Below are 9,049 nucleotides of genomic sequence, written 5' to 3'. Positions count from 1 at the left end.
GGCGCCTCCCTCCACCTGTCCTCGCAGGTGCGGCCCGGCAGGGGCGGGACGGGGGATGCTTCCCCCTGACCTGTCCTCGCAGGTGCGGCCCGGCGGGGGCGGGACGGGGGATGCTTCCCCCACCACCTGTCCTCGCAGGTGCAGCCCGGCAGGGGCGGAACGGGATGCTTCCCCCTGACCTGTCCTCGTAAGTGCAGCCCGGCGGGGGCGGGACGGGGGATGCTTACCCCACCTGTCTTCGCAGGTGCAGCCCGGCCGGGGGCGGGAGAGAGGATTCTTCCTCCCCCACCTGTCCTCACAGATGCAGCCCGGCAGGGTGGGACGGGGGATGCTTCCCCCTGACCTGCCCTCGCAGGTGCAGGTGCAAAAGGGGCGGGAAAAAGGATGCTTCTGCGAGGTGCCGTGGGTCACCTCGCCGGCAGGCTGGGCGTGCAGCGAGGCCCCGGCATCCTCCTGCTGAATCAACCCAGTCTGAGCCACCGGGGACGTCAGCCTCCAACAGAGGAAGAACTCTTACAAGGCCATAGTCGTCGTGTCTGAATACACACGAACGTGAGCGTAGCACAAGCCACAGAAATGACCAGACCTGGCTCTGCCCAGCCCAATACAAGTGACTGCTGCTTCTGGACCTGTTACAGAGTGAGCTTTGTCTGGGCCCCTTCCTGCCTTTTAGAGAAGATTGAGTGAGGCATTCCCACTGGGCATTACCCCCTCCTCCTGACACCCAATCCACATCAAAGCCCCCCTCCCTTACCTGCCCCCCAAAACTACTTGCCACAAACCCCTGTCTCCTAAGTGCTTTCCAACATCCCCCTACCTAGGTGTCCGGGGGCAATAGTCTCCCTCGCTGCCATGAGTAAGAAACCCAGCTTGTTTCCACTGCAGACCTGTTTCCGGTGGGGTCTGGCTTTGGGACTGTGTAGGGCCCAGCAAGCCCCGCGCCTGTCTTCCCCTCTGTGACCCCTCACTCACGGTGTTTGAGACGTCGGTGCTCTCTCTGCCTCCTCCTCCCTCACAGCAGAAATACTCTGACAGTGCTCACAGGCTCTCCTGTCCTTGCCTTTGGTGCACAGAGCAGCCCACCCCAACCCAGTGTGACCTGACGACTTCTCCAGAGGAGCTCTCCCCAAGGCCTCCAGTGACTTCCCACTAATGCCAAGTGGAGCTGACCTTTCTAGTCATCATCTTCCGTGAATCCCACCAGTGGACGCCGGTGGCCTCTTTCTCTTCGGCTTGTGAGACACATCCCTCTCCTGGTTTTCTTCCTGTTCTCTGGCTGTGCCATCTCTGCCTCCTCCGTGGGCCCAAAGTCCTCTGCCTGGCTACTCGTGGATGGAATTCCTTCACACTAGATCCTGAGTCCTCTCCTCACGCTCTACTCCCTCCCTGGGCAATCTCCTCCACACTTGGCTTGCATTACGGTTCACCTGAACATGGTTCATTAATCTATACTTCCTACCAGCTCAAGATCATGAGTCAGATAAGTACCCATGTGACATCTCTTGGACGTCTCAAAAGTGCCTCAGATTCAACGTGTCCCCCTTGGAACCATTCTCTCCATGCCCCACCCCTACCCCCTTCAATCTGATCTGCTTCTTGGGTTGACACAGCCCTGGGCTCCTAACCCTACAACACCTCTATAGGAGGCAGCCTCTGAGTGGCCCCATGATCTCCATCTCCTAGGGTTCAACTGTTGTGTGGTCCCCTTCCCTTGAGTGTAACCAAAGCCCATGACTTGCTTAGGCCAACAGAGGCCAGCAAAGGTATCGGGGTGGATGTGATTCATTCATTCTTTTTTTTAAGATTTTATTTATTCGTAAGAGATACAGAGAGAGGCAGAGACATAGGCAGAGGGAGAAGCAGGCTCCATGCAGGGAGCCTGATGCAGGACTCTATCCCAGGACCCTGGGGATCACGCCCTGAGTCAAAGGCTGACGCTGAACCACTGAGCCACCCAGGTGCCCCTGGATGTGATTCTTTCACACAGGATTGTGACACCCATTCTGCTCAGGGACCCTCCTTCCCTTGCTGGCTCTGAAGAAGCAAGCTGCCATACTGTGCACTGCAGTATGGAGAGGAATGTGGTAACTGGAGGAACTGAAGGTGGCTTCCAGGTGACAACCAGCCAGAAACTGAGGCCTTCAATCCAAGAGCCCTCAAGGAAATGAATGCCACTAACAGCTGTCTGAGCTTGGAAGCAGATCCTTCCTAGTTGAGCCTCCGATGAGAGCCCAGCCCTGGCCAGCACCTGACTGCAGTCTCGCAGAGGACCCCATTGTGCCCAGACTCCTGACCCACGGAAACTGGGATACTAGATGGATGTGGCTCTAAGCCGCTAAGTTTGTAGTAATTTGTTAGAGAGCACTAGATGCCTAATACACTCTCCATCACCAAGTCCTATCAGTTTTGTCTTCTGAATGCATTTTGGTTCCAATTCCCGACTCCCTCTCACCAAGTCTGTCACTAAATAACAGCATCTGGGCAGGCTTCTCTCTCAGAACTTCCCTCGTTCTCTTGTCCTGTCTCTGTCTTGTCTCAGGACATTTTCGTGGCTTGGTATATTCCCCTTGACCTCTCCTCCTGGGTAAATTCCATTCATTCCTCAGGAAAATCTTTCTTGAGTGCCCTAAGGATCATCTCCCTTTATATCTCTGCTTTAGAGCTTTTGTTCACCACAGTTTTACAGGTATTTATGTAATTATTTCCTTCATGAGCTGTATCTCCCATCAGTATGTAAGCCGGTGGAGGTCGGGAACCATGTTTGGTTTTACACATAACTTTGTACCCCCAGCACCTGGCACATAATAGGTGCTCACGTAGATTGGTTGGATGAGTGAGTGAAAGAGTATGTCCATTTTTGAAGCTCAAAGTGAAGAACACAAGCCTTCCCATCTCAGAAATATCAAGAAGGTGGGAACCAAGAGTGGTGCTTCCTGTGTTATTGCTCAGGATTGCCCAAATGAAGTTCATTATTTTGCTCTTAGGAGAAAAAAAGCATAATTTCCGATTTTAAGAACGTAAACAGTCTAGAGACAAGGAACATACCTCATGTCTGAAGATATTATCAGCTGCCTGTGTGGCAAATGGTATTTTCCAAAATTTGCTGCAATGATATCTCCCATCCCTCGTGCTTTTCTAAAATGTGTCCCCGCCACCTTCCATCAAGAGGTAGGCTGTGAGTCTCCCCTTGAACCGGGGTGAACTGTGACTGCCTTGGCCGTTAGAGAATGAAAGATGTGCCATTATATAATCTCCAAGACTAGGTCATAAAAAGCTATGCAGCTTCTCTGAGACACTTGCTGAGGAGTCAGTCACCAACTAAGGAGAAGCCCCGTGTAGGCACAGCGTTCAGCAACTCCGGCTGAGCTCCCAGCCAGTAACAGTGCTGGCTGCCAGCCTTGTCGGGTGAGTCATCGAGGACATCTGTCCCGGTGGAACCCTCAGATGACTCCAGCCCCAGCCAACATCTGACTGCAGCCTTGTGAGAGACCCCAAGCAATGACTGCCCAGCTGAGCCCTTCAAAAATTCCTGACCCACAGAATGACAAGCAAAACAAATGTTTCTAAAGGTGCTAAGTTTGGGGGTAATTTGCTACAGAACAGTAGTAAGTGGAACAGAAATTTGTTGTCCAGAGTGGAGCACTGATGCCTCAAAAACCATCTGTGGGCCTAGGCGGCAGGTAGCTAGAAGGGTCTGGAGAGGGCTGCTGGAGGAACCCTGACCACCAGGCCTCAAGGCCGTAAATGAGTGCCTCATGAGAAGTCAGCAAAATGTTAGCAGAACGTGTGGAAAAGCACACTGTGAACAGTTTAGCACAACTAGTGCCCGCAGTGATAAGGGAAATGGAAAGTGTACCCAGTGAACTGACGAATCTGGCAAAGGAGATTTCCTGGAAAGATGGTGGAATTGCCAACTGCAGCCGTGGGAGGATCTCAAACCAGAGGTGCCACGCCAAGCCCTGCTGGGATGCCTGGCCCACAGAATATGAGCAAAAGGAAGTGGTGGTTGTAAACTGCTCAATTTGGGAGGGCCTTACGACGCAGCAGCGCTAACCGAACAACCTGATAGACTTGTGCACTGTCAGAGCCAGCTGGAGGATGAAGAAAATGACAACCGGACTGTCTTCCAGGGTGGCGGGAAGGATTTTATAGCGGCTGCACGTGGGGAAGTTTGAATAAGTGTCAGAAAAGGTCTCTTGCACTGTGCAAAAGGAATTCACTTTGCTATTTTCATTGTGAAGAAGGGGCAGAAAACTGAGAACACTGGGTGCCTGTTTGGGGCCTGGCGCTAGTTCGGTGCTTTGCATTTGATGATTTGATACCATCTCTTAAGAGCCTTCTGAGGAAAGTAGTAGAGCCTGTTCTATAGGTCTTCAGGTGAGAACCCATGAGCACTTGAGTAAGATAACCACCTAAGGCTGGGGGAAGAACAGTCAGGAAGGAACAGGGATAGTAACTCTCGAAGTTCATACAGGGCCAGGAATAGTTCCTGCATCCATTAGCCAGAGTGGAAAATCCTCAAAATACGGGAGACGTGTGTGCGTGGGCACCCAAGTGCATGTGTGGGGTGCACAGCAATGGTGAAAGTGCTGTGAGGGAGCCCGGGCTGGACACCTCTCGGGGTCTTTAAAGTCAGGTGTGATCCTTAGATTCATTTTGGATAAAGGGCAGAGCACGATGGCATGGATTTGGGGCCACATCTCTGTAACTGATGGAGAGGAATTGAGTAGGTATATAGGACTCGAGGTCCCAAGTTGAGCTGGGGTCATTTCACAAGGAGTCCTAAATACCAAAAGGATGGGTTTAATTCTGGAAGAGCCATAGAACTTTTCACAATTAGAAAAACGTCAGTGTCCTAAAAAGGCAACGAATGGGCCCTCAGTCTCCTACTTGTACCCTCTGTCTGCAATCAATGGCCATTTCATGGAATGATAAACCCAGCTATTGTCCAGGCAGAAAGAAACCCTCTGGGCGTTGTAATCCTAAGGCCCTGAAATCCCACCAAATTCTACCTTTTAGCATATATTCAAAATACAACTCCTGCCCTCTCCCCAAAACCTGTTCACTCTAGTGTTTCTTAAATCACCATTTACCCAGTGGTTCCTACCAAAATTTTGGCATCAGCCTTGATTCGTACCTTCCCCTCATCCCATACATAAAATTTGGTAGTAGATCGTGCCTGTTCTACCTGCAAAATTTCCACATCCCATTTCTGCCACTGTGATCCCAGACCAAGCCCCATTCATACCTCTTTTTATTGCGCTTTGCTTGGTTGTGCTTCACAGATACCACAACTTTTACAAATAGAAGGTTTGTGGCAATCCTGTGTTGAGCAAGTCCATTGGCACCATTTTCCCAACATTTGCTCACTTTGTGTTTCTGTGTCACATTCTGGTGATTCTTGCAATATTTCACACTTGTTCCTTATAATATTTATAATGCTGACCCGTGATCAGTGATCTTTGATATTTCTACTGTAATTGGGGGCGCTATGAACGTCACCCCTGTAAGATGGCAAAGTTAACCAATACGCCGGGTGTCCTGACTGCTCCACTCACCAGCCATCCCGTCTCTCTCCCTGTCCCCAGGTCTCCCTCCCTGTCCCCAGGTCTCCCTGTTCCCTGAGACACAATGATCTTGAAATTAGGCCAACCAGTTAATAACCCTACAATGGCCTCTAAGTGCTCAAGTGAAAGGAAGAGTTGCATGCCTCTCACTTTCAATCAAAAGCTAGAAATGACGAAGCCTAGTGAGGAAGGCACGTGGAAAGCTGAGACGGGTCAAAGGTAGGCCTCTTGCACCAAACAGTTATCCCAGTTGTGAGTGCAAAAGATAAGTCCTTGGGGAAATGAAAAGGGCCACTCCAGTGAACACACCGATGACAAGAAGGCAGAAGAGCCTCATTGCGGATGTGGAGAAAGTTTTCGTGGCCTGGAGAGAAGATCATTCCCTTAAGCCAAAGCCTAATCCAGAGCAAGGCCCTGACTCTCTTTAATTCTGGGAAGGCTGAGGGAGGAGGAGCAGCTGCAGGAGCAAAGTCGGAAGCTGGCAGAGATTGGTCCGGGAGGTTTAAGGAAAGAAGCCAGTCGTCTCCATAACATACAGGTGTAAGGTGAAGCAGCAGGTGCTGATGGAGAAGCTGCAGCAAGGTGTCCAGATCTAGTAAGAGAACTAGTGACCGTGGCTACACTAAACAACAGATTTTGTTGGACCCTGGCTCATGGGTGCCAACGTGTCCCGGCGGACGCCCCAGAGACTCAGACCCCAGACAGGCAGATGCAACAAGCAAGAGGGTTTATTGAACGTTTGCGCAAACGGGCTCTCCACCTCCGAGGTGGCAGAGCGCCCCGTTTAGCAATTACAGGCATCTTTTAAAGGCAAAGAAAACGCGGGAGTAGCATAGCATTCGGGTTATGACGTGATTGATTTCTTTGAAGGTCAACACGACCATGTTCAGGGACTTTTCCAGTCAGGGCGAGGCGGGGGATAGTTTTCTTATCTCGGAAAAACAGAATGTTTTCGTTGCTTGAATTCATGGGAGGCGCCTGGATGGGCTGCCTCAGGGTTAGGCCTGGGCCCACTCACGGGGGTGTGTGTGTGTGTGGGGGGGCGTTCTTCAATTTCCCCTGTAGACGAAGCAGCCTTATGTTGAGGAAAAGGTCATCTAGGGCTTCCACAGCTAGAGAGAGGTCAGTGCCCGGCTTCAGGGGACAGGCTGCCTCTCTCGCTTGATGCAGCTGGTGACTTTACATTGAAGCTGGTGCTCATCGAGCATTCTGGAAATCCGGGGGCCCTTCAGAATTATGGGAAACCTACTCGGCCTGAGCTCTATAAGGCTGATAGCACATCTGTGCCCAGCACTGTTTACTGAATATCTTAAGCCCACCGTTGAGACCTACTGCTCACCAGAAAAGACTCCTTTCAAATGGGCTCACTGACAATGTACTGGGTCACCCGGGAGCTGTGATGGAGAGACCACGAACTTCATGCTCTCCTGCCTGCTGACCCAACATCCGTCCTGCAGCCCACAGGTTAAGAAGTAATTTTGACTTTCGAGTCTCATTATTTAAGAAATACATGTGATGAGGCCATAGCTGTCACAGTGGTTCCTCTGATGGGTCTGGGCAAAGTAAGCTGAAAACCTGGAAAGGATCCACCCTCCGAGATACCAGTAAAGACACGTGTGATTAATGAGAAGAGGTCAGAACGTCAACATCAAGAAGAGTTTGGAAGAAGTCGATGCTGGCCCTCATGGGGAAGTGGGGAAGTCACTGCAGATGGGTGGGAAACAGCAGGGGAACCGGGGTTCCAAGTGGAGCCTGAAGATGGGGCCGAGTCGCTGCAATCTCAGGAGGAAACTTGAATAGATAAGGACTTGCTGCTTTTTTTTTTTTTTTAAGATTTTACTTATTTCTTTAAGAAAGAGTGCACAAGAGAGCACAAAGCAGGGGGGAGGGAGAAGCAGATCCCTTGCTGAACAGAGATTTCCTCCCCCACAATGCAGGGCTTGATCCCAAGACCCCAGGATCATAACCTGAGCTGAAGGCAGCCCCTTTCCCGACTGAGCCACCCAGGCACCCCTCGAGGAGTTGCCTCTTATGGATGAACAAAGAAAGTGTTTTCCTGAGATGGAATCTAGTCCTGGTGATGATGCTGTGAAGATTGTTGAAGAGACAACAAAAGATTTAGAAGATACACACACTTAGTTGAAAAAGCAGCAGGAAGTTCTACTGTGGGTGAAATGCTATCAACCAGCATCACATGCTATGGAGAAATCATCCATGAAGGGAAGGGTCTACTGATACACCAAACTAACGTCATTGTCGTCTTAGTTTAGGAAGCCACCACAGACGCCCTGGCCTTCAGCTGCTGCCACCGTGATCTGTCAGCAGTTGTGACACAGAGGCAGGAACCTCCTCCAGCGATAGGACTACAGCTCACTGAGAGCTCAGATTATAGCATTTTTTTTTAGCAATAAAACATTTTAAAGTATGCATATTTTTCATCATCATACTATTTCATACCTGACAGACAACCGTGTAATGTAAATGTAACTTCCGTATGCGCCGAGAAACCAGTAAGTTCAGTTGACCCACTTTACTGCAATATTTGCTTTATTGTGGTGTTCTGGGGCCGAACCCCCAATATCTCTGACATCTGTATGCATTTCTTTCTGAGACAAATGAGACCGCCTCCCCCCGTTAGACTCTTGCCCTCCTACAGTTGGATTTCCAGAAAGGGAGAGACATCATTTAAGAACGTAACTTGGCCTACTGCCCTCCCCTACTTTAAGTCTTTCAATTGCTTCCCATTTGCTTAAAATAAAACCCAAACTCCCTGCTATGCTTGCAAGGCCCTCCATTACCTCCCCTACCCCTAGTACGCTCTATTCTGCTTTGTCTCTGTTATATTTGCGTATTCTCTACATCCCAAGTAAGTGGAATCATACGCTATTTGTTTTGTGTTTGGCTTATTTCACCTGGCAAAATGTTTTCAAGATTCATCCATGCTGTAGCTTGTATCAGAACTTTTTTTTTTTTTTTTTTTTTTACTAAATGTGACTGGCTCATCTATTTAAAATAACTGTCTTTATTTTTCATGCATACTTTTCTGCAGTAATACAACAATTGAATTTTTGTAACTCCAAAAAAGGTTCCAAAGATTAGGAAAAAAAGATTAGAAAAGTTTGAACAGAACTTGTGACCTTGAAAAACTGATGTTTCATTGTGATGGTCTCTAAAATGGAAGTTTTTCTAATATTCAAACTGATGGGTTTTTTATTTTATTTTATTTTATTTATTTGAGAGAGAGACAGAGAGAGCACACAAGTAGGGGAACACCAGGCAGAGGGAGAATGAGAAGCAGACTCGCTGCTGAGCAGGGAGCCTGATGCAGGACTTGATCCCAGGACCCGGGATCATGACCTGAGAAGAAGGCAGATGGTGCACTGACTGAGCCCCCCAGGTGCCCCCTAAAATGATGATTTAATAGATGATGCTTTGCAGAAGATAATGACATCAGAGGAACAAAACATGGAATATTTTCAGTG

Source organism: Vulpes lagopus, chromosome 8 (assembly GCF_018345385.1).
Source record: "Vulpes lagopus strain Blue_001 chromosome 8, ASM1834538v1, whole genome shotgun sequence".
Taxonomy (NCBI): domain Eukaryota; kingdom Metazoa; phylum Chordata; class Mammalia; order Carnivora; family Canidae; genus Vulpes; species Vulpes lagopus.
Note: the sequence above shows the minus strand (reverse complement) of the source record.